We start from the raw sequence: 25158 nt of genomic DNA, 5'->3' as shown, positions 1-25158 counted from the left end.
AAAACAAAAACTATACAGACAGACATCCTACTGCTCTTGCTAGGGCAATAATAATAAACAATAATTTTATTCTAGGTTTCTGATAATTTTTAAGCATAAAAACTTTTTTTCTTATTAGGGTAACATTAGAAAAAGTATGATAAGGGTTGCTATGTATCTAAGCACTAAAATGGGAGAACCAAATCAGCCGCCATATTCATCCTTTCTTTTTCCTAAAAAACTCATTTTCAACCAGAAGATTCCAAAACCGACTCAAGACTTTATAGATTAAAATTCCAATAACTAAAATACCAAAAAGATTTTGTATAATATAAAATGACAATTAAATGACCAATATCTTTAAAGTCAAGTGGCCAATATTAATTCAAGAAAAATCCTTTCTTTTTATTTTTCTAATTTTCTTTTCAAAAGACACAATTAAGACATTTAAAATTTTCAACTAAAATTTTACATTGAAGCATATTTAAATTAAATATAACAGCACTCAACCCTATCTCTACTGTTTAGATAAAATACACCTGTACTAGGATCAAAACTCAACAACTGTGATACTATTTAGAGGTATATATACCTTTAAGAATATTGGTAATGATAGCCTTCTAATTCAAGATTTAAACCCAATACAAACTTTAAACAAGTAAGACCTACAAATGTTTTTTTTATTTTTAGTTCTTTGTTGCAAAGATATTTAAGACCAATTTGAATACAAGTTTTTTTTAAAAAATTTTTCAAATGATTTCTTTTCACAAAACCAAAAGTCGTAGCCTTGTCATTACCTAAGCTGATTAATATGCACAAGTGTGAGCTCCAGATTCACCATCTACTAGCTCCTGACAAAGTAACTGATCCTGATAAAAACAATCAGACAACTCCAGCTCTTCAGCCTGAAAATCAGCCGTCCTACAGTTAAATACATCAAGAAACCAGCTTTGCAACATGCAGTACCATTCATCAGACGTTCATCAGATGTGTACACAATATCCTAGCAAGATTCCACCTGACTTGGACTGGAATATTCACCAACAGCCACAATACCAGAAATACCTTCCAAGAAGCTATGATTCTCAGATAACCTGTTACAGCATTAACCTGAAGAGACTCACTGGTCTTAGACAGTAAAAACAATACTGTTGCTAACTATACAACACCAACACCAGCAATACGCATCATGCTAAAGTAAGCCATTACATTTTTAAGCTGAGGATTTTGACAAAGGGGGTCACGCGCACCCGGTAGAAAATATATCACTTGCAAAAGTTTCAAACTCCTTGTCTACACTGTACTCAGATTTGTCAACAATGTCTTTAATTTTATACTTTTCCTAACTTTTGATACTTTGATATCAGTAATCAAATAGCAATTATTGTTCAAAACTTTTTAAACCCCACTCACAACAGTTGGTGCAGTGTTGAGGATCCAAGTCACAGCAGTAGTTGATGTTATGAGAAGAGATAGCATTGTAGTAGGCACAAATGACTAACGTTTTAAGGAACTAAATATGAGTTTATTTTATTTCAAAAAAGTTAAAAGATTTGGTTGAAAATAAACAAATACACTCCTATCTATGGCCTACCCATCACACCTGCAAATATGATCACTCTGTACCCCTGCCAATGGTTAACAGGGAAAGTTATTTTTGCATTTTTAATGAAAAAATTAAGACACTATGACAATCTCTCAATATTTAATATTTATTTTGGGAACTTTCTGATGGCTCATGACTTTCGAGAGGCTGAAACTTTAGGTTAGGTTAGGTTAGGTTAGGGAGTAAAACTAGGTCTATGGTAAGTCAAGAAGTCCTTATCATCCCTCTACACTTAAAATTACAAATAATAACTATTATCTTACTCTAACTATACGATAAATGTAAATTACTTTATATGCCAATAAAACCTTAAAAAACTAAAATCAAATATTCATAAAAATTATGAGGAAAATTTTGATAAATTTTAGGCAAGTTTAGCAGTAGGATAAATTAAAACGCAGTGTTCGGGAGCCGGAGCCGCACTAACAAATACGGCTCCGCAGAGCCGGAGCCGCATCAAAATATACGGCTCCGACACCCTGCCAAAACGATATCTCCTAAAAAACAATATTAAGATTTTTATTACAGTATCTTTATCCATGCCTAAATGTAATAAGGGTTAATATTCTCAAACAAATAAATTTCTATTTTTTCCACTCCTTAAAATAATAACCGTTAATAATCTCTACACCTAAATAAATTTGAATTAACCCTTAACCAATTCTTAATAGGATAAAAAACCAATAGAATATGTAGCTTTTACTAACGCGTAAAAAGAACTATAACAGTTTTAGAAAACTGCTCTATAACTAGATATGTCAACAAAATAAAGTAACAACAGTAATTGTTGGAAAAATACTTGGCCCATAACAAATAAACTGAAACTACCTAGTTGTTCTTTTAAATAAGTTCCCAGGAAAGTTGATATAGACCTTATATTTTTCCAACACACATAACGTTATATAATGTACAACTAGTGGAAAGGAGATGAATATGACAAGGTTATCATATTTATCCACTTGCCATTAGTTCAATAATGTAAAACTAGTGTTTTAACCCTTTACAGTCGGGCCCCTTGCCGCACCTTAATCAGTCGGGGGGGGGGGCGTTCAACGCCCCCCCCTATTATCTCAGTTCCTATTAGAGCTAGAGGGCTAAAAATTTTTGTGCAAGTCCCCTGTGTTATGATGAATTTTCGACCTTAAGTAAGTCAAGGTCAATTTTCGCTTCCTTCACCCTTTTATTTAACAACCTTTGTTTTTAGGTCCTTTTTTACTTAAAAATTTCAAACGGCTGTAATTTTTTTATTTTTGAAGCTAGAAGAAATTTTTTTTTGCAGAAAATGTTTATTTTTATGTAAATTTTATGTTTGAAATATCAAAACATAAATTTCAGCGGCCGCAGCTGTACTTGGCAGCTGCCAGCCGCCGCAGTCGGCGGTCGGCGGGAAAACGGCGGCGGATCTTTATGAAATTTTAATACATTATGTAGACATGTAAGAAAAGCTATAGTTTAAAATTAGAAGTCTCTAAGTCAAAAATTGCGGCCACAGGAGCCTTTTAAAGATTTCTGGAGACCTGGAGGATCAGGACCTGCAGGATCATACCTGGAACCTAAAATTGACTTGAACACCTGTATTTAATATGAGGATGTACTATTAGAGGATATTTTAGTATTTTGGTAAGATAAAATGCTTTGTTTAAGTCAAAAAAATATTTTTGATCTTTACCTGGATGACCCTGCCAGGTTTGCTGGCATCCTGTGCCCGCCAGGATGGAGATATTCAAAAAATTCCAACTCTCAGTTATGTGTCATACCCAAACTTAAAAAGTCAAGCAGTTTGGGCTCTTTATCTTTCACACACAGAAAATGAGATAGAAAAAACCGGAGGGGGGGGCGTTCAACGCCCCCCCCCCGACCGTTAAGGGTTAAAGGTCATAAATAAAAAGATTATAAATTTGGTACCTACCAAATTTAAGCACCAGAGCTGCGACCATGAGGCAAACCAAGAACAAAATGGCAGCCAAAAGCGTTGCCTACTGCGGGGTCGGCCAAGGAGTCCTAAGACAAACCAGACGCCACTAACTTCAGCAAAAGCGCCTGAAAAAATAAAAAGTCATATTAGGTTTTTTTTCCAAACTCTAATTCTAATTTTAAAAGTAACTCATAAAATTCAATCATTGAAATAATTGTGTTCAGGTCATAATTCAGGAATGATTGCAATTCTATGAAAAAGTAAAACTTAAAAAAGATACTTTTATAAATACGTATAAAATTTAGTCTAATGGAACATTTATTTAATGATTTACAAAAGGAAGACTAAATATTATGCAAATCAACATCTGTATTAATATAAAAACAAAAACAAAAAATATGAACTTTGGAAAAATAGTGACAAAATGACCAAATTCTTATAAAAATAATTGTTTAATGTAATGTCTTTCTATTTTTTAACCCTTCCCGATAGAAATGGATTAATAAATAAGTGATAAAAAATATAAAGACAAATTATGTAATAATAGTTTAAATAGCTAAATAGTCAACGCATAAAGAAATTAAATTTTAACCTTAAGAAACAAAACAAAATTTAGTTTACCAGTAATGGTGTACTTATTTCTTCATTAATCAACGCCCTTTTGTTTCAACATTTTTACCAACCAAAGCCGAGTACACCCAATTTTATCAGCTTGGTTCAACATGATAATCTAAAAAATATGTTACAATTGAATTTTAACTTATATAATGCATATTATAACATGTACATATATAAATTTAATCACGAAGGCTTTTATAAAACTTTTACCGAAATTTTAAGGGAAAACTAATATTTATCACCAAAAAGAAATTAGCCGTTTAAAAGAATTATATATTTTTATCATATTTTTCACTGAATAAAGTCTAAAAAGGCATTTTTTAGCTTAATTTCTTCCCTTTTTAAAATGAAAATTTCAAGCATATAGCTACCATAACAAAATTAAACGCCATTTAATGCGTCATATAAATAGAGTGTTCAAAACTTAACGCGGCATTCATTACATCCGTGCGCTTACCAATGTAGGTAAGACGACCTTAATGTTTTGGTATAAGTTTTAAAGGGCCTTCTACTTTTTAACATAGTATATAAACGAATTAATTGAAACATAACTTAAAATCATGTTTTAAAAACCTAATATTATATAAAAAGTACGTCCGTGTAAAAAACACAAAAAAATCATTAAAATAATAAACGAAAGATATCCTATGATTTAAAACACCTCAAAAAACAAGGCTGTATGAAACACGGGTCATTTTTAGCCTCCTGAAACGTGTTATAATCGAGCTTTTTTTTGAGGGGGGTACATGGATCGTCTTTTTCCCTTAAACCGATTCTATGAATAACTTGTAGAGTAGCTTTACTGGGGAAAAATCCAACCCATACTTTAAATTATGTATTTATTCTAATGAAAATAAAAGACTATAAAAATATTATCAAAATTAGACAAATTTAAAACAATTTAATATAATTTTTAAGTAAAAAAGCATGTATAAAGACCTATTTATTAAAATGGGGAAATAAGATTTATAAAACGAAGACCCTAAAATGTAATGTTAGAGACAATAACCCTTTTTAATAGAATGGTCATAGTACAGCTAAAAAATTATTAGCAAATATTGTCAGTACAAATTAACATTAGTAAAACAACACAAGAATCATAAAATTAGAGGTTTCGAGATAAAAAAACTAAATTAAAAGAATGAAAATTTGTAAAAATTAAAGAGGATATTGTAAAAACATTACTAGAAAAACTAATTTGAAACCAATAGTTTAATGTATTCTTGATGTAAAATAAAATAAAATGTGATCTTACTAATTTATGAAATGAATATTGTAATTTAGTTGAGATATGCACACACCATTAAATGCAAAATCTTAAAAATTAGGTCGCCAATTCCTGATAAAACATAAAAATCAACATAAAAATCAAAATCATCCTTTTTGTCTCTCTTTTCTCCTTAGGCTTTAGGCCTATAAAAGTAAACCTGGAAGAGAGAAACAGTTAGTCGTTATACGGAATTACTATATCACACTGACTCTTTTCAAAAATTCTAAAATTTAAGGGAAGACTCCCTTCTCTTGCTTTGGAATTTCTGGAGGGTCCTGGCGGCTCAAATTTAGGATTTTTCATTTAAAACATACCTAAAAAATAAAAAGTTTTGTTAGATAAAATTCATAATACTTTGTTAAATAAATTATAGAATATCATTTTGATGTTGGTCAATTGAGATAAATTTAAGGGTAAGGCCTTCTTAGGGCCTAAAAGCTTAGGCATCCGGACGGATAGTTATCTCCAAGTTTTGTTCTGAAGAGAACTCCTATAGCGCGTGTACCACCATAAGTCGCAAGTCACTACGGGGCTAAATAGGGATAACATAGGGAGATACGGTGGTGGCTCTGCTACCAACGGTTGATTATAGCTTGCTATCTGACGGCCGATACTAACAACCGGATCCTCCCCATGCTTCTGAAGTCCAGGAAAGTTGGAGATCGTTATCTATTCGGACAATTTAACATTTTCGGATTAGAACTCTGAATAAGTTCACGTCTTAAAGGTAGTTTTACTTTGCTAATACTCTGGGAGATCGGTTCGGAGCTAGTCTAGTGATTTTCTTACCTGTCAAAGGTACCTAACAAAGAACTTCACGCCTCACGAGGGATACAGGCAGCAAGAACGGAATATTGTAGTCATGTTCGCATGATTCTCTTCGGAGTCACAGTAGATACTTTCAGTCCAAAAGTGTTGGCAAAGTTAGTTACCTAGGAATAAAAAATTCTTAGACTAAATAACAGTATAAAGTTATCAGTAATGTCTTAGTACCATTTTCGGAATAGGGCTTATAGACAAAAGACTATCTCTTAAGTGTATTTGGGTTTAGGATCGGTGTGAAATAATACCACCATTCTAAGGTTAGATATACTTGTCAAACAGGGATTAATGCGTCGCTGATCTGGAAAGGAGACATTGGTGAGAGATTGTAGTCCTGTGAAGTAGTGATAAAGGATTACATTTGTCCCTGGAACCCGGAGGTGACCCAATTTATATTCTGATTATTCAGTTCTGACACTCTACAAGTGTTACTGTTCGTTTGTCCTACTGCTTTGAATTTATAGATGTTTTCATCCTTGTTTTACTTTAATTTACTTCAACTATTTTACACTTGAAATTGCATGCTTTAAAAATCTTTAATAAGACACAAAGTATTTTCAAAACAAAAAGAGGATTTTTAATAAATGTTTTAGAAAATTAAGTTACAAAATATAATTTAAAATTTTACAATAAAAAAAATGCTAAAATGTGTATATGTATTTGTAAGTGGGTGTGTGATCTTTCTATCTATTTATCTGTTTGTTTATCCTTCAAATATTTTAGCTGTTATAAAAGTTCGTTGGAAATTAAATGCCTCCCATGCAGTTAAGGTTAAACTTTTAAACAAGGACAATCATATCTGTAGAAAATCTTGAGAAAGTAAAACTAGATAATTTCCTAATTAATATATCACGGTTGGACCCTCAGATGTAAAAACTTTATTTTAGTGTTTGGCCAAAATGACTTAGTAATTGTATCTGTAAGTACGTCTAATAACACCCTTTGCTATTTTTAAAATCCTAGAAAATTTTTTTTGCAAGAAAATTGCATAAAGAACCACGTACATCTTAATTTTGGAATATGTATTTACCCTTATAAGCATAGATCATTTAATATTAGTGTACTTATTTTTAGCGTAGATTCGATATTTGAAGCCAGATTTAACATAGGAGTTGCCGTTTTAGAGATATCAGGGGTAATAAAAAGCCCCTAAGTTAAAAAATTAGAAACCCAAGAAAGAGGTCTATAATTTTCACAGGAATAAGGCGGCTTTATGTAAAAAAAAATAAAATACATACAACAGAATAAATATTTTACAGATTTAGTATTGGGTCATTTAACTAAAAGCCTTCATTGCAGTAATTTTTAATTTATTCAAAAAACATATGGCAATTAACACGATCTTACACACACGCCAACCAAGTTGCCTATACACACACATACACACACACACACACAACATTCAAGGTGCTCGGCAATGTCATCACACCCACACTCCCGCATTCTTAATAGCTGTAAATAAAAGATTCTCTTTCTAATTAATTGTTTACTTTATATCGAAACACACACACACACACACCCGCAGCACAACGCTGCTTCCAGGAATTAAAATTTTTTTGTAATCTTTTGTGCCTCCTAGTCCTTTACAATGAAGGGAGGAAGGGTAAGGGTGCGGAAGAAAAAGAAATAGAGAAAGGGAAAGGGGTTTTCTAGACCGGTGTCTTTTAGATAATCATCATATTCATAAGCGCATACACTCAAAACATTAACACACAAACGTATAAATACATGTTAGCATTGTGTAATGTGCATTATATTAGGACGCACTTTTACCTTTCAGTAAATATTATTAATTAATATTATCAACAAGAAAGTACAATTGGACTTCAGTTCCGTAATTTTGTTTTAATGAAATAAAATATCAGTTTTAATTGTTATTCCCATCATGTACCCGCCCATTTATGCTTATTTAAGTGTATCAACAAACACTTTTTCTTTATTTATATTTGTCATGTTATTAAGGAAAATATTTGTTTTAATACGTATATGTTGCAGATTTCATTAAAATGGCAAGTAATCTCCACATTAAATGTTTGCAGCAAGATTTACGTCAGAGCTTAACAGAATAGGTAAACTATTATATTCCATAACATTGAGCAGGGGTTTAAAATTAGCTATCTAATTCTTTAAATCAAGCAGTTCCAATCTGCGAACTCATTATTTAATATAATTAGCCAGCGATCTTTATTTTAAAGCATACTCAGTACTGTTTACTTAAAAGTGTATTATTTATTTAAAGCTATCTGTTAAAATATATTGGCTTCACAGGAAAAATGTTTATCCGGAGAGGGGGGGGGGGGTTGGTTTAAACTTTCCCATGACCTACCATACCAGTTCAGCTGTAAGCGAGATCCATTCTTGCACACGCACATAATTCGTTTTTTAATACTACCGGCTGTGCCCCTAGCATCTAGAGGCTCTGTTTCTGAAGGGTGGGGGAGAAAACTAACTTTATATCTGGAAATATAAAGCCTAAAATCATTTTGAGGCTTCCTTAATACAAAACTCAATCTTTTAGTGTTATTTAATGTCTTAAGCTTCAGACAATAAATCCCAACAACTTTAATTCACTATCTGCAACTCCCCTAGATGCCTCTAGGGGCACGAGAGCGTTTAGCAAGCTCTTTCGGTACTAACATACATAGATCCTGTTACTTTTTTATTAAAAACTAGCGGCTTCGTCCTTAGAGGACTCTAAGGGCACTTTAGAAGGGGGGAGTTGAATTCCAAAACCTATTTTTGGTTATAAGGGAAAAATTTTTTGAAAAAATAACATGGTCTTTTTAACGGTGGTGGGAAATGGCAGCGAACGGCGGGAGCGGCGGTCCCGCAGCCGTTTTTTTTAAAGATACCAAAACTTGGGGTAATTAGTGACACAACTCAAAAGATTTTACACAATTATCTCTAAAACTAAGGCAGTAGCGCCCTAAATAAAGTTGCTGGTATGGCGTGGCACAAGTCACCACATTTTACCCCCCCCCCCACTTTCTTTGAACTAGTTAAGAAAAATATACATACAATAATTGAATTTTATATTTGCTTTTAAAAAGGAAGAAATGATTATTCCGGTTCTAAAAAAATATTTATCGTATCTTATTACAGACAATTTTTCTACGCATAAAATAAGATATAAATCATATGAAAATAACATTTTTTAGCCTGGCTCTCGGGACTAAAAAAACTGGTGTTAATCTTGCAACTTTCCATTTTACTATTCACTGATAGCTGTTTGTAATACGACAATGTGAATGTTAACTATTATCCTTATTTAGAATAAAATACAATAAGGCCAGAGAGAGGTCAATGCAAGAAGTTCTTGACTAATATAACCAGGTAAGAACAATATACTAAGGGGTTCTCTAAAAAGTATATTACAGCCTTGATTTCTAAATTATAATAGATAAATCGAAAAAAAGCTTATAGATTTTTCTACTAAAGGGTTTTTTTAATGCCACCATCTCGTAATCAATATATAAATGGCACTTAGAATTCGCATTTCGATCTGAAATTTTGCATCATGAGTAATCCTTGGTAGGTCTATTTTCCCTAAATTGAACAAAAAGATGGAAAAATAACGGCTAACAGCTGGCGGCTCAGCCGTTTAGCCATTTTTTGGGCAATATCTAATGCAAATCATCACGAAACTAATAATACTATTTGCTGCTGGTACTAGAAATCTAAAAATGTTTTTTTTGTATGTATCATTTCACACGATTTAAAGCAAAACTATGTTTCAAAAAGTTGATGCCTACGTAATTTATGACAGATTTGCCCTAAAAATAGCCAAAACTTTTTGTTCGATTCAGGGAAAATAGACCTACCAAGGATTACTCATGCAGAATTTTAGATTGAAATTCGAATTCTAAGTGCCATTTATACTTTGATTACGAGATGGTTGCATTTAACCCCCCCCCCCCCTTTCATAATGTAGTTGTATAAAAATAAGCATGACAGCATTCATGAAAGCGAAGCTATAAAATCAGAAGGAAGGAAAAACGAACAATAACTCATCATATAGAGTATCAAGACTTCATAAGCAAAAAATTAAGTCTAATTTTTTTTCAAAAATAAAGGATACTGTTCAATGACATACTTTTTCTTAATATTTAATAATACAGATGCTTAGCTCTAATATTGTATATTTTTGTCCAGGAAACATTATTAAAAAATCAGAAGAATATAATTATTATATCATACAAAGCTAATAATTAGCATGTTTTGAACGTACGGACTCGCTGGTAACGATTATAACCTAACTGTTACCGGAAAATCATGCAAAGTTTGAAATCGGTAGGACAATTCTAGCATATTCAAATTAATGTTTCAGACGGATCAACCCTTATTATAAAAAAGCTTTGCTTTTAAAAACTTTAGGTACTATACTTAAAAACTTAAATAGATTTAAGGCATCATTTTTAGAATTATTTTGGTGTTTTAGAACATATTGAAATAATACCTACAATTTTAGGTGAACAGTCAAACTCTACCATGCTACGTGGCTTATTCCATTGAATATTTCAAACTTCTACATATGGATGGATTACAGGTAAGGTATAAATAATACTAGCTGTTGCGCCACTAGCTTCTAATGTATTGGAAGGGGTAGAGAAAAAAAAATATTTATTTCTCACGTCGTATTATAAACAGTTTTCTAAAGAAATGTACAATTATAAGATTATAAACAGTTATTTAGCTCATGCCTTCGGCATCTCTTAATCTTGTGATTGTACATTTTTATATATATTCGTAAAAACTCGATTTAATACGATGCTAGATATAGTTTTTCGTGTGGATGAGAACGGGTTTTAATTCACCGGTTGATATTGGTTTCTAATAAATAAGAGAATAGATATTTCTTGCATCGTATTATAAACGGCTTTTTAGCCCCTAGGTGCCGAAGGCATGGGCTAAAAAAACTGGTTTTAATCTTATGATTGTACATTTTTATTCGTAGAAAGCTGGATATAATATAATGCTAGACATAGATTTTTCGTGTGGATGAGAACCGGTTCCTATCCACCTGATTTGAATGAATACGAGGAGAAACATTCTTAGACTTAAATCTATAAAATATAATGGCTTCTCTTTCATGGAAAACTCCTTTAATTCAATGCTTTTCGAAATCTTAAGCTACAGATAAAAAAAACTTTCTGCATGATAATTCTTGAAGATTGGGACACAGCATTTCGTAATATGATTATAAAAAAGGGAACATATGTATAACCAACTATAGATTTTAAGGCGGTTCCTCACAAAGCACCTAGTTAAGCAAAGAATCCCTGTCCTTTATTTTGATATTTAAAATAAGTAAGGGAGGAACACACAGGGGCTATTCCTGAAGAAAATTTTTTCCCTTTCAATAATAAACCAACTGGGGGGGGGGGGGAGGGGGGCTGGTGGGAGTTAGGTTCTCTGCTCACTAGGCACCAAAATCAGGAAGATATGTCTATGTTTTATTTTCTTGGCCTTATTAACATTGTTTTTTTAACCTAAGAAACAGTAATTTATTTCTTTATTACCCCCTCCCCTCCTCCAAACTTAATGACGTCTGGGTAAAATTAACATGGAACTGGGTTATTTTTTCATTTTTTTAGGGGGAGGGGGTGGTGAAACCCACATTTTAGATGATCTTTATGTTATCAATGTATTGTAAACAAGGATACAACATCCATAAGTAGAAAAGTTAAAAAATCTAGGATAAGATTACCCACATAAAGATTTATAGAGCATTTGTTAAAATCAAGAATAGATATGTTTGGGGAAAAAATCAGGAAAGGTACGTCCATGTGGGGGGCGGGCGAATTTAGGGGTGCCATATTGACAGCTTTCTACATGTATTAAAATGAAAAGATTAATTCCAGCTGCTTTGTTTTTCCTGGCAATCAAAACTGACAATAATTTTTGATCACTTTTTTAATTCTTTAAAAATTATCTTTAATACGAAACAAAACATGACTTCTGTATTACTCATAACCAGTCCAGCGGACATAATAATATTTTCATTTTGATATCCACAGAAAGCTGTCTAAAATACGATGCAATATAAAAACTTAAACCATTACACTTATGTTTTTTAGTTGCAAAAATCCAGTCTTGAGAAGAAATCCAAGCAAGAGTTTTACTAACTATCCACATTACATTATTAGGTAAGCTTTGGTTAGTAGGATATAAAAATGGAGGATTTAATTATTTTTCATTAGATAGATATTCACCATTCAATGATAGATAATACTGCCCTACTATCACATGAAATCTCTCGTTTTCTGTCCAAACACCTGGGTATTAGGTTAAGTAATACCCATCAGACAACCTACTCTTTGATTGCACAACCTCTGAGAAGTTCTAACTGTGCATAGTAATGAGTTTTGACCGTTTTGGGCCAGGGCATTCCCCCTACTCTGATATAGAAGCAGTAAAGAACCATTTTTAACGTCTTCAGTTAAAACCATTCACGAGCGGTTGCGCTAAGCCACGGTTGTGGGTTAAGATTGTAGGCATTTTAAGCAGGGATAAGGGGGGGGGGGGTTAATGCAACCATCCCGTAATCAATGAGTAAATGGCACTTAAAATTCGAATTTCGATCTCAAATTTTGCATGAGTAATCCTTGGTAGGTCTTTTTTTCCCTAAATCAAACAAAAAGTTGGAAAAGTGATTGCTGGCGGCTCAGCCGTTTAGCTGTTTTTTTTGTCTATTTTCAGGGTAAATTTATCATCAATTACATAGGAATCAACTTTTTAAAACATATTTTTGGTTTAATTCATGTTAAATGATACCTACCAAAAACTATTTTTTAAATTTTTAGTAACAACAGCTACCGGCTATAACCGTATGATAACGTTTTTGAGCTGCATAGAGTATTATGTGATTGTGGAGATAGGTTTCGTGACTAATTTGAACCGAAGAAAGCCAAAAAAACGGCTGAGCCGTTAGCCGTACTTTTCCAACTTTTTGTTCGATTTAGGGAAAATAGACCTACCAAGGATTACTCATGCAAAATTTCAGATGGAAATTCGAATTCTAAGTGCCATTTACTCATTGATTACAAGATGGTTGCATTAATCCCCTCCCCCTTTTAAAGGGAATGACAATACAGGAGGAGAAACTTTGAAATATATTAAGTAGTCCACTTTGAAATTACCTACTCCGAAAATAAGAGATAAAATAATGAAATAAATAATTTTTTAGAATCAAAATTATCTACCTGGTCCTGCACATTTGAAGTTACAAAGAATATGAGAAGTAAAGTAATTTTCAGGTAATAAATTTAATCTTTATATGCTTCTTAAGTACTTGATAATTACCTATCCGATAAAAAAAGAAAATAATAGTGGTAATGTTGAAAACGCGTATTCATTAATACTTTAAACTATTTCAACATTCAATTTTAACCTATATTGCAACGATAAATGAATGAAAATATGAGGAATAGTAATAACAAGGATGACAACACCCATTAGTATAAAGCTCAAACAATTATACAAAAGAAATCCACGAATAACAAGAAGTAGATGATTGTAAATAAGAGGATTAAACTTAGATAATTTAAAATTTAATTCAGCAATAAAGCTACCTGTCCCTATATTTTTTTTAATGTTATTATTCTCACTCAAAATCAACGGGTGATTCGACATATTTTTTTCTGCACTTGTGGGAGATTTAAGATGTGCGTTTAAGCGTTTTGCGAATCTGCCAAAAATAGCAGAGAAATAACCTAAGTTATGCAGTCAAATTAAAGTAGGTAATTTTTTTTAAAGGCCCTTTATAAAGTAAACCTTCGAAACCTGTTCTTTGTAAACTTTAATGTATTTTTTTAGGATGGAACCAAGAAGACGGGAAAGTTTACTGTTTCTTATAAAATTAAGTTAGTGAGATGTTCTTTTCCCTCCCTCTTCATTAAAATTAAAATTGTTATCATTTCAGTTCTAATAAAAAGAAATTTTATGTATTTAAATTAAATACACAAATTCACATTTTTTTGTTATCCTTGTAATATCATTTCAGGCCATGTTATATAATTTGTCATGTTAACTTTATTTTAATAAATAGATACTAAATAAAGTATTTTTTTCTAATGGATTATTTTTTATCTGTACATGTTAGTGAATTAATTTGTAACCAAGATGGGTTCATCTTTCAAAGGGTATTTTTAAATTCAGTCTTTTTTTCTTCAGTTTTATGTACCTACTTCTTAGAAATTTTTAAACATCTAATCCTAAAAATAAAGTAGAAGGATCTATGTCTTTGTGTGTGTCTGTATGTAACTAAGGATCTTGCTAATCGCTGAACCGATATGGTTCTATACAGTGTAGCTTCAGACGGGACCTGGGAAGGTTTAAAACAATTTGGGCAGGGTACCATCACCTCAAGAGAAATCGTCCCTAAAATAAAATTACCCTCTCAATAAACTTTACTTTTTTTTAACTTCAAGTTTTTAATGTTTAAGTAAACAAGTCATATGCTATCCTAGGACTTAGCTTTGTTAAAATAAAGAGCTCATTCGAGATTTCCTATAACAAACCAAAAAGTAATCTTGCTGCGTCATTGCCAAAGATGTTACAAGGTTCCTACTGCTGCTCTGTGAAGTGCGTGATATGAATAGTTAGAACAGGGGAATGCCTTGGCCCAAAACAGCTGCAACTCATTACCATGTAAAGTAAGGACTTCCAGACAAAAGTTGTGCAATCACAGAGTTGGTTGTCTAAAGGGCTAGTGAAAATATAATCATGCACAGAAATTAAGCAAGATTTGGCTCAGAGATTAACCTAAATAAGATCTTGTGTATATCGAACTCATTTGCTATCTAACAGAATGATTGATTGTTAGTCTGTCTGTGTGAACCGAATGATCGTGTTAACCATTGGACCAATATGGTCATAATAAAGCTTCTTGTAGATAAATTGTAGGTTAAGAACTTTTGAGAGAGGATTCCTCAACCTCCCAAAGAGAAATTGTCCCTTAAAAACTAACTCTTACAACCGTTTCTTTTAAAACTAATGTAAAGTTTAGGGTTGACTCCACCCCTTCTGTCAAGTGTCCTTAAAAGCCTCTTTAATCGTAGCCAATCATATAAGATATACAGTGTATATTTTTCTTCTATTATACCCCTTCATATTAAGTATTACTTTGTCCAGGTATTTCATATTAGATATAAAACATATGTTTTGCATAATATAAACAAACATAAAACAGCTGTTTGCATAATGTAAACAAATATCTCTCTATATTCCTTGGCAATATTATTAAAAGGCTTTTTGTAAAATACCCAAAATATAATAATATTTTTTTAATCAATAAAATTGATTTTATTATTTTTACACTAAGCGTTTATTCTTGTGAAAATGAAAAGGCTTTTTCTCGGTATCATTATTTTTTTACTTAGGGGCTATTTACTACCCCTTATATCTCGAAAACAGCAACTCCTTTGTAAAATCTGGCTTCAGATATTAAATCTACACGAAAAATAAGTACGGATAACCCTCTATACTCAACTCTTCTATGCCTGTTAGGGAAAATATATATTTCAAAACTAAGATGTACGTGGTTCTTTGCAACCTTTTTTAGAACCACTACATAACTCGAGTTTTAAAACTTTTTATATAAAATTCTTTTTACAAAAAATATCAAAAATTACTTAAAATTAAACCTGAAAGAAAAAAAATCTCATTACACGTGTTAATTTGCATGTTTTAGGTCTTTTTTTGAGGAAAGTATAACTTCCACATTTTTGACAATAATTATATTTTTTTAACATTTCAAAGTAAAATATAATAAAACTTAAATGATTTTTCTTGAATTATCAGTTGAAAATTTCATCAAACATGCAATTTAAGTGATGAAAATTTAATAAAATCATTTTTTGAATGTTTAGAATTACCAATTTTCTACATTTAAAACAAAATGTTAACAAAATTTAAAAACATTTTAACATATAACTTCAAAAATCAATAACATTTTATAAAAAGATGTTTCAAAAAATAAATCATTAAAAGGTATTAAAATGCATTTGAAATTACTTAAAATTAAAACGAGAACATCTTTTTACACTGTATTCTGTGTAATAGAGTTTAAATGACATGATTAGTGAATGAAATATTTCCTAAACTCATTAAGCCTTTTTGTGACTATATTAAAAATAATTTTTTTTGTTTTATATTGTTTTTTTATTCAAATATTTGACAAAATTTTCCCTACGTCAATAAAATAAAGTCAGTTTTTTACTGTTTCCAGGTTTTTCTTTATAATTATAACAATTAAATATAATATAAATCTTCATTATCTTTTATTTGAATTATCATACACATTAAAATGTAAAGTATAAGCTAGAATAGCACTTTTTTCAACGAATATTTTAATGCCATTATATCAAAATAATTCCTCTTAAATATCACACAACAGAGATAAAATCAACCTTATTCGACGTTCACTCAAAGCACAAAAATAATGGACTTAAAAGTGTATTAAACTGTATATAAGACATTTGCGAATATATTGATACCATTAATTTGCCTCTTAGATAGAAAAAAGTATGTTTTTTTAATATTTTTCTCTTGCTACAAATCAAATTTCAAATTTGAGTCACCAAAAATGCTAAACTAATTTTTGCTCTAGAAGAATCAATTTTTGGAGTTAGAAAGTGCTTAATACCTCATTTTAATCGCCTGGCATTGCTTTATAATATACAGGTAATGACTTGGTTTTTTATGGAACAGCTGACTAAAAATTCGAGGTTTTGTGATAAACCCACTTTTGTTGTTGCTCCATAAATGATATTTTTTTTCCCAATTTTTTTGGCTGTAAAGAAGCTTTATATATTCATATAAAATCCACCTAAATTTGACTTTTGATATTTTATTTATAACATCACCAGAGGGAATTGAATTTTGGAAAAAAAATATCAATTTATATTTTACACTGCTATGCATTGTTCTTGTTCTTGTTTCTAAAAAAAATTTATATTATAAAAAAGAGAATTATTTAACGCTTCTATAGGTATGTTTATCATTTTTCTAGGCTAAATATAACTATAATTACACCATTTTAAAGTTAGACATCATAACATATTAACACAATTATTGAATCGGTCTGTATTATTAAGCTGGCAACTCTTAAAACAGCTGCATTTCATTATCCTATTATATATAGTAATTATTATATGTATAAACACACTTAATTTTTTAACTTTTTATTGATGGAATACATATGTTTCTCTATAAAAATAGATCATCAGTTCCAATTAAGATGTATAAAATAAGAGTTAAAAAAAAATATATATATATGTCAATGCATTTTGAATCCTTTTAAAAGACTAAATAAGAAAGAAGTGTTAAAAAATTGTGCCCCCTGCGGGGTTTTTTACTGCTTATATCCTCTTAGGGTTGGGGGGGGGGAATTAGCATCTTTATATAAAAAGGGGGAGGTGTTTGAAGAGAATCTTTAAAGAGAAAAAAATAGGTCATATTTTATCATTTGCAGTTTTACAAATTAATACATATTATATAAAGCTTTTTTGTCTGTAGCTTAAGATTTCGGTAAAGTATAAGGCTATTTTACTAATTTCCTTACTCCTTTAATTACAGAGCTCCTAGATGCTTGGAGCGCAGCTGCTAGTAAATAAACAAAGTAAAATGATTCCTGAATAATTGATTTACAATTTTAAAAAGCAAAACATTTTTACAATTTGGATGTGTATATCCACGCCATGGTTAGCTCTTTTTGTTAATTCAGGCGTGTTAGAATTAATCTTAAATGTTGGAAGATGATTTTTGTAGCAGTAAGGTACTTAGCAACTTTATAATCATTACTTTATGTAAAGGGATGTCCTGGTGGGGGGGGGGGGGGGGGTTAGGGGGTTAAGGGTTATTAATTAATTTGGGGCAACCCCATAATTTTTAATCTTCCCCTTCCCCCCCCCCAAAAAAAAAAATATAAAAAGCTTTGACGTCCTTGCCTCTATTATATAAAGATTACCCCACAAAATGAACATGGGGATGCCCAAATTTAGATATTTCAATTCCCCCCCCCCTTCCCCCCAAATCAAAAAGCTTGGACGTCCTTGATTAAGTAAGCTCATTTAAAACATACCGAAATCAATTTGTGTACAACAATTATCCTATTTAGTTTTTTAGAAGTGAAACTACTGTATAATTCAAAATATTTGTCCGTCCATTGTCTGTCCATTCATCTGTATGTCTGTTCATTAGTATGTCTGTCTGTCTGAGACAGAAAGGGGAAAACGATATTTTCTCGGCTTCTATAAAAGATAGAAGGCTGAAATTTTCATGGATTGAATATTCTCTCTCTCTATCAATACTCCATATTTTCATCAAGTTTCATTAGGATTTGCCAAAAAACTGGGGTGGGCTATATCGATTCCTACATTTCAAGTTTTCATGATTTTCTCTACTCCTATTCAAGTTAGATGGTTGAAATTCAGGGATTGAATACTTTGATATTTTGCATAATTTTATCAAGTTTTATTGAGATTTACTTATTGGGGTTCTACCTCAAACATAGGAGTCCCAAATGTCGGAGTGGACAAATGCAGGAGTCCCAAACATCGGAGTGGACAAACGTAAGAATGGGACAAACGTCAGAGTGGACAAACATCAAGGTGGACAAACGTTGGAGTGGAAAACATTGGAGTGGACATTGCTTAACCCATTAATGACAATAGGGTCTTAAACGACGCACAAATTCAAACCTATACTATCACTCTATTTTTTTATGCTGTCCTTTTTTAATGTTTGTAAATAACTGAATAGAGCTTTAAGTTTTGTCCTCTACATTGCTTGGGCTCCTACTTCATTCGATGACCAGATGAAATCATATTTTCATGGCAGAAGTGGAAAAAATAGGAAAAAATTTCCACACCAGGCCTAACTTTTTTCTTTTAAAGAATTAAAACATACTTATTCATAATTAATTATAGCATTTACAATATATTTTTAGTTTCTGCTAAGTTTTCTTTAATTTTAGTTAGTTTACATACTTTTTTTTGATATTTTGTTGTGCGTCGTATTCGACGCATTCGGACTAATCATTTTAGCCATTGAGTCCTTTTTGACCCTATAGGAATAATCATTTTAGAATTTTACTGTATAATCTCCTATAATCTATTAGTTGCTTCGCCCCTAACCTCTAGGGTGGGTGGGGGATGTCAGGAAAATAGCATAAAACCATCCCAAGGTGTTTATAAAGCTTCCCTGATAAGTAAAACCAATTCAGACCCGCAATTTCTGTAATCTTTGGCTTGAGACAAAAAACCTTACTACTTTATAGTATGGAATACAATACAAGCAGCGGCTACGCCCCTAGAGGCATCAAGGGGCCCTTAGGTTGGGGGTGGGAGTCAAATCCCCACTTTCAATTACAATTTTTTAAAGAAAAAGTTTTTTTTTTAAATTTTGGGTTTTTTTATTTTCTAGGGGTGATTTCTCTCGGGATGGTGGTGGTACCCTCATTCAAAATAGCTATAAACCTTACCATGACCTAGTAGAAGCTACCATGTAACGGAGCACCATATAGGTTCAGTGGTTAGCAAGGTCCTTTGGTACACACACAAAGACATACAATAACCTGTTACTTTATTTTAAGGATATAAAAATAGTAGCGCAGATAATCTACAACTAGGGTCTGTCTGTACGTCCACCTGTCTGTATTTCCATAATTGCATCCAAATAAATTATAGCTACCTTACAACTAGGGAATGTATGTATGTCTGTCTATATATCAATATTACAGCCAATTAAAGACTGTAAATATGTTTATACTTCTGTAATTTTTATTAAGGGATTCATAAAAATAGCGCAGATACTCTACAATTATGGTCTGTCTGTATATACGTCCGTCTGTATATATACAATTGCATCCAAATAATTAACAACTACTCTACAACTAAGAAATGTATTTGTTAGGGATCTAAAGTAATAAGTCAATGGCCGATAAATTGATGTACTTACTCAGGGCTATTATACCATAAAATCTTTCTGTAGATTACATTAAGTGGTTGAAACATTTGGACACTTAACTTAATAAACCAACCAATCAAAATACAAATACAATTCCCCAAAGTTGGCAAGACAACAAATAAGAAAAAGTTATTATAAAACTTTGGGGACTAACAGGGGCTGGGGGGGGGGAGGGTTTGTCATGTATTGGGTTGTTCAATATAATTGTCGACAAAATCATATTTCTTAGCTAAAGCATTGTAATAGAGTGAAAGGATATCTCTCTGTGTATCTGCTTAACTGATATGCTTCTTTTTTTACTTTGTAGCTTCTCATAGGTCCTGGGAAGGTTTATAACTATTTTTGGGGAGGTTACCTCCACCCTCCAAAGAGAAATAGCCCCTTAAAAAAGACCCCCCAACACAAGAAAAAATAGAATAAACTAAATGAAATTAATTCTTTTTAAATCTAAAATAAAAAACATTATTGTTGAATTCAATGACCTCTCCTTATCTCAAGTGCCCCTAAAGGCCTCTAGGGGCGTAGCCACTGGTACCAAATAATTATATTCTGAATTGTTTTATACAGACGAATGAACGTACAGACAGACACTGATTGTAGAGTATCTGTGTGATGTATCCTTATAATAAAGTAACAGGATATACATTCTACATGTGTCTGTGTTTACTAAGGGATCTCACTAACCACTGAACCAATATGGTTCTCCTTTACATGGTAGCTTCTCATAGAACCTGGTAAGGTTTATGATTATTTTGGGGGAGAGTACCACCACCCTCCAAAGAGAAATCGCCAACACAAGAAAAAATAGAATTAACTTAATGTGATTTAAATTAATTCTCTTTAAATCTAAATTAATTCTCTTTAAATCTAAAATAAAGATATTGTTGTTGAATTCAATGACCTCTCCCCATCTCAAGTGCCCTTAAAGGCCTCTAGGGGCGCAGCCATTAGTAGCAAATAATTATTTTCTGGATTGTTTTATACAGACGAATGGACGTACAGACACTGATTGTAAAGTATCTGTGTTATGTACATTAAGAGATATAAGTTTTCTGGAATTTTAATGTAGGGAGTAGATTTGAAATCTGCATCAAATTTTAAGGATTTTTTATAAAATTCGTTTTTTGTAAAATTCTTTATCTAAAAGCAAAAATACATTTTAAGTTAATTAATTTTGACCAATAGGATAGGTGGATTTTAAACTACCTGCGCTCTAATTGGTTGAATGATGTACGACATCCAATCAGAGCGCAGATTTTTTAAATCCACCAATCACAGATGCCAAAATTAATTAACTTAATTTGTATTTCCGCTTTTAGATAAAGAATTATACAAAAAACGAATTTTATAAAAAATCCTTAAAATTTTATGCAGATTTCAAATCTACTCCCTACATTAAAATTCCGGAAAACTTATCTCTTAATGTACATCCTTATAATAAAGTAACAGGATATACATTCTATATATATGTGTCTGTGTGTACTAAGGGATCTCACTAACCACTGAACCGATATGGTTCTCCTTTACATGGTAGCTTCTCATAGGACCTGGTAAGGTTTATAACTATTTTGGAGGAGAGTACCACAACCGCCCTAGGAGAAATCACCCCTAGAAAATAATAAACCCCTCTCAAAATTTTTTTAAAATTTTTCTCTAAAAACTGAAATTAAAAGTGGGGGTTTGACTCCCCCCCCCCAACCTAAGGGTCCCTTAATGCCTCTAGGGGCGTAGCCGCTGCTAGTATAGTGTTCCATACTATAAAGTAGTAAGGTTTTTGTCTGAAGCTAAAGATTATAGAAATTTCGGGTCTGAATTGGTTTACTTATCAGGAAAGCTTTATAAATATCTTGGGATGGTTTTATGCTATTTTTCTGACATTCCCCACCCACCCTAGAGGTTAGGGGCGAAGCAACTAATAGATTATACAGTAAAAGCCTAAGATGATAAGTCTGATATGGTACATAATAGACGCATGGGAAAAATGATTAGTCCGAATGCGTCGGAAAGGACGCAAAAAAAAAAACTTCTTTGGTATGCCACAAATCAAAAAATCTAAAAATACAAATGTCTTACAATCTCTTAAGGAAGCTGTGTTTAAAATTTCAAGCGATTCTGACGACAGGGGGGAGGTTCGGCACTAATGGGTTAAATAATACCTAGGAGTGTCTACTATTTTAATAATATTACAATTTTGAAATTTTTTATACCCTTGTCTACAAAATAATGACTATGGCTGCAGCGCTCAGCCCCCCAGCCTATATCCTAACCTAACCTAACTAAGAAAAGTAACGGGACGAAGGTAGGGGGGGCTGTGTTTGTATCAAAAAAATTCAAAATTGAAAAAAAAGTTTGGGACTCCTGTGTTTGTCCACTCCGATGTTTGTCCCAAAAATCCTGCGTTTGTCCACTCCAACGTTTGTCCCACTCCTGCGTTTGTTTCACTCTGACGTTTGGGACTCAAGCATTTGTCCCTCCAATGTTTTTCCACTCCTACATTTGGCATGGAACCGATTATTGGTTGGGGTGCTAGTTTGATTCCTAGATTTGTAAGTTTTAAGGATTTTCTTTACTCCTATTAAAAAAAATTTAAAAGGCTGGTTTTATACGCCCCATAATATATTACGGGGGGTGATTACCCCCATCCCTAAAAAAAATTACCCTTTTACAAGCACCTCCCCCTGGATACTCCTGCACTCCCCCTTGTAGTGACTAGGCCAACTTTATGGTCTCTGGTTTCAGGAAGCCCATTCAATTATGAGAAGTTCACATTATAAGAGCACACTTATAGCATCCTCTCTATTAGCATTACATGTGTAATGCATTATAGACAGACAGATAGATATTGTGAGGGATCCTACACTTTATAACACCTTGTTTTGCATGGTAAAAATTGTTCCAATAGTTCTTGATATTGATATTTTATTTAAAAATTACAATAACTTGAATATAATGATGTTTAAAAAATGCTGAAGTTATAGTTATATTTAGACTAGAAAAATGATTAACATACCTATAGAAGCATTAAATAATTCTCTTTTTAATTATAAAAATATTTTTTAGAAACAAGAACGAGAACAATGCATAGCAGTGTAAAATATAAATTGATATTTTTTTCAAAATTCCAAAACTATCCAGGGTCCTATAAGAAGCATCCATAAAACACAGAACTCAATAGGTACTGTAATGGTCAAAATCTTAAGCTGAAGACAAAAAATATTACTACTTTATATAATAGGATAATGAAATGCAGCTGTTTTAAGAGTTGCCAGCTTAATAATACAGACCGATTCAATAATTGTGTTAATATGTTATGATGTCTAACTTTAAAATGGTGTAATTATAGTTATATTTAGCCTAGAAAAATGATAAACATACCTATAGAAGCGTTAAATAATTCTCTTTTTTATAATATAAATTTTTTTTAGAAACAAGAACAAGAACAATGCATAGCAGTGTAAAATATAAATTGATATTTTTTTTCCAAAATTCAATTCCCTCTGGTGATGTTATAAATAAAATATCGAAAGTCAAATTTAGGTGGATGTTATATGAATATATAAAGCTTCTTTACAGCCAAAAAAATTGGGGAAAAAAATATCATTTATGGAGCAACAACAAAAGTGGGTTTATCACAAAACTTCGATTTTTTAGTCAGCTGTTCCATAAAAAACCAAGTCATTACCTGTATATTATAAAGCAATGCCAGGCGATTAAAATGAGGTATTAAGCACTTTCTAACTCCAAAAATTGAATCTTCTAGAACAAAAATTAGTTTAGCTTTTTTGGTGACTCAAATTTGAAATTTGATTTGTAGCAAGAGAAAAATATTAAAAAAACATACTTTTTTCTATCTAAGAGGCAAATTAATGGTATCAATATATTCGCAAATGTCTTATATACAGTTTAATACACTTTTAAGTCCATTATTTTTGGGCTTTGAGTGAACGTCGAATAAGGTTGATTTTATCTCAACATATGATTGGGAAGTATAGCCATTTCTTGGAGGTATAATATTTACAAAAATACCATTAATTCTGTTTTTATCAGAAGTTAAAAAAATTGAACAATTCTAAAACAATGGTTGGCTGTCTAGATATTGAGTACACTAAGACTACGGCTCTGTTCTATTGAAATAACGTTGCAAAAAGAGGGGTTCTGAAAGTAATCTACCTAATTTTTTTTAAAGAACCAACAAGTACTGTCAGTATCTTTTTTCTTGTAATCTAGCAGACAATCAAATCATAACACAATTTTCATGATAAAATATTCAGGTTTCTACTTCACATTTTAAAAAATATACTGATCAATAAAATGTTCAAAATTTTACTTTGTACTAATTGAAAAAATATGTTGTAATTCTTATTTTAAAGTTACATTTTTATCCCTGACAAAATCATAGACGACTTTTAAAGGCATCTTATCTAAACTTTTTGAAGAAAAACTTAAAAACGTTAATTAAGTATGAAAACTATTTTCTTCGATTTTTCTGAAGTTATTATCGCATTCTATGGGTTTTTTATTATCATTTACTTATATCGAAAGTGCCAAACATTGTACCCTAACTTATTCATTTAATAAAAAACCAACCGTGATATGTACAGTTTAGTCGGGGTTTATAGATGCCATTGAAATAAAGTAGCATGCTTTTTTTGTCTGTTATAAAGGATCTTGCTAACTGTTTAACCGATATGGTTCTCATAGGTCAAGAGTTTTTTTTTAATTTTGGGGTGGGTATCTTCACCCTCTTAAAAGGACTCTCCACAGAAAAATCAACTTTGGATTTTTGAAAATCTAACCTGAAACTATTATTCTCTGTTCAATTTTAGGCATTTTTTGTTTTTGTGGCATCGCGATCGAAGCCCTTTGAAAATTTTGTCCGCCGCCTATTTGTACTGCCGCTATAACAATACATACTACACTTTCCTCCACTTAATATGTGTTCGCCGCTAAAGAATATTTGCTCCATTGCAACCGGCCTCT

The 25158-nt window shown here is 31.8% G+C and overlaps 1 protein-coding gene and 1 long non-coding RNA gene across 2 annotated transcripts in view; one reads left to right on the top strand and one right to left on the bottom strand.

Annotated features, from left to right (window-relative positions):
* The window catches only part of LOC145304200 (uncharacterized), a 114909-nt gene that overhangs the window by 68569 nt on the left and 21182 nt on the right, over window positions 1–25158 (bottom strand). The gene's annotated exons all lie outside the window — the stretch shown is intronic.
* Window positions 8204–14283, top strand: LOC145303684 (uncharacterized). The gene is made up of 6 exons (XR_013873783.1): window positions 8204–8279; window positions 9483–9543; window positions 10679–10756; window positions 12288–12356; window positions 13397–13466; window positions 14026–14283. It is a non-coding gene; the product is annotated as an uncharacterized LOC145303684 (long non-coding RNA).

Source organism: Acartia tonsa, chromosome 13 (genome assembly GCF_053477335.1).
Source record: "Acartia tonsa isolate MP-2025a chromosome 13, ASM5347733v1, whole genome shotgun sequence".
NCBI classification, from domain to species: Eukaryota; Metazoa; Arthropoda; class Copepoda; order Calanoida; family Acartiidae; genus Acartia; species Acartia tonsa.
The sequence above is the reverse complement of the archived record's forward strand: the minus strand, read 5'-3'. Positions and strand labels throughout refer to the sequence as shown.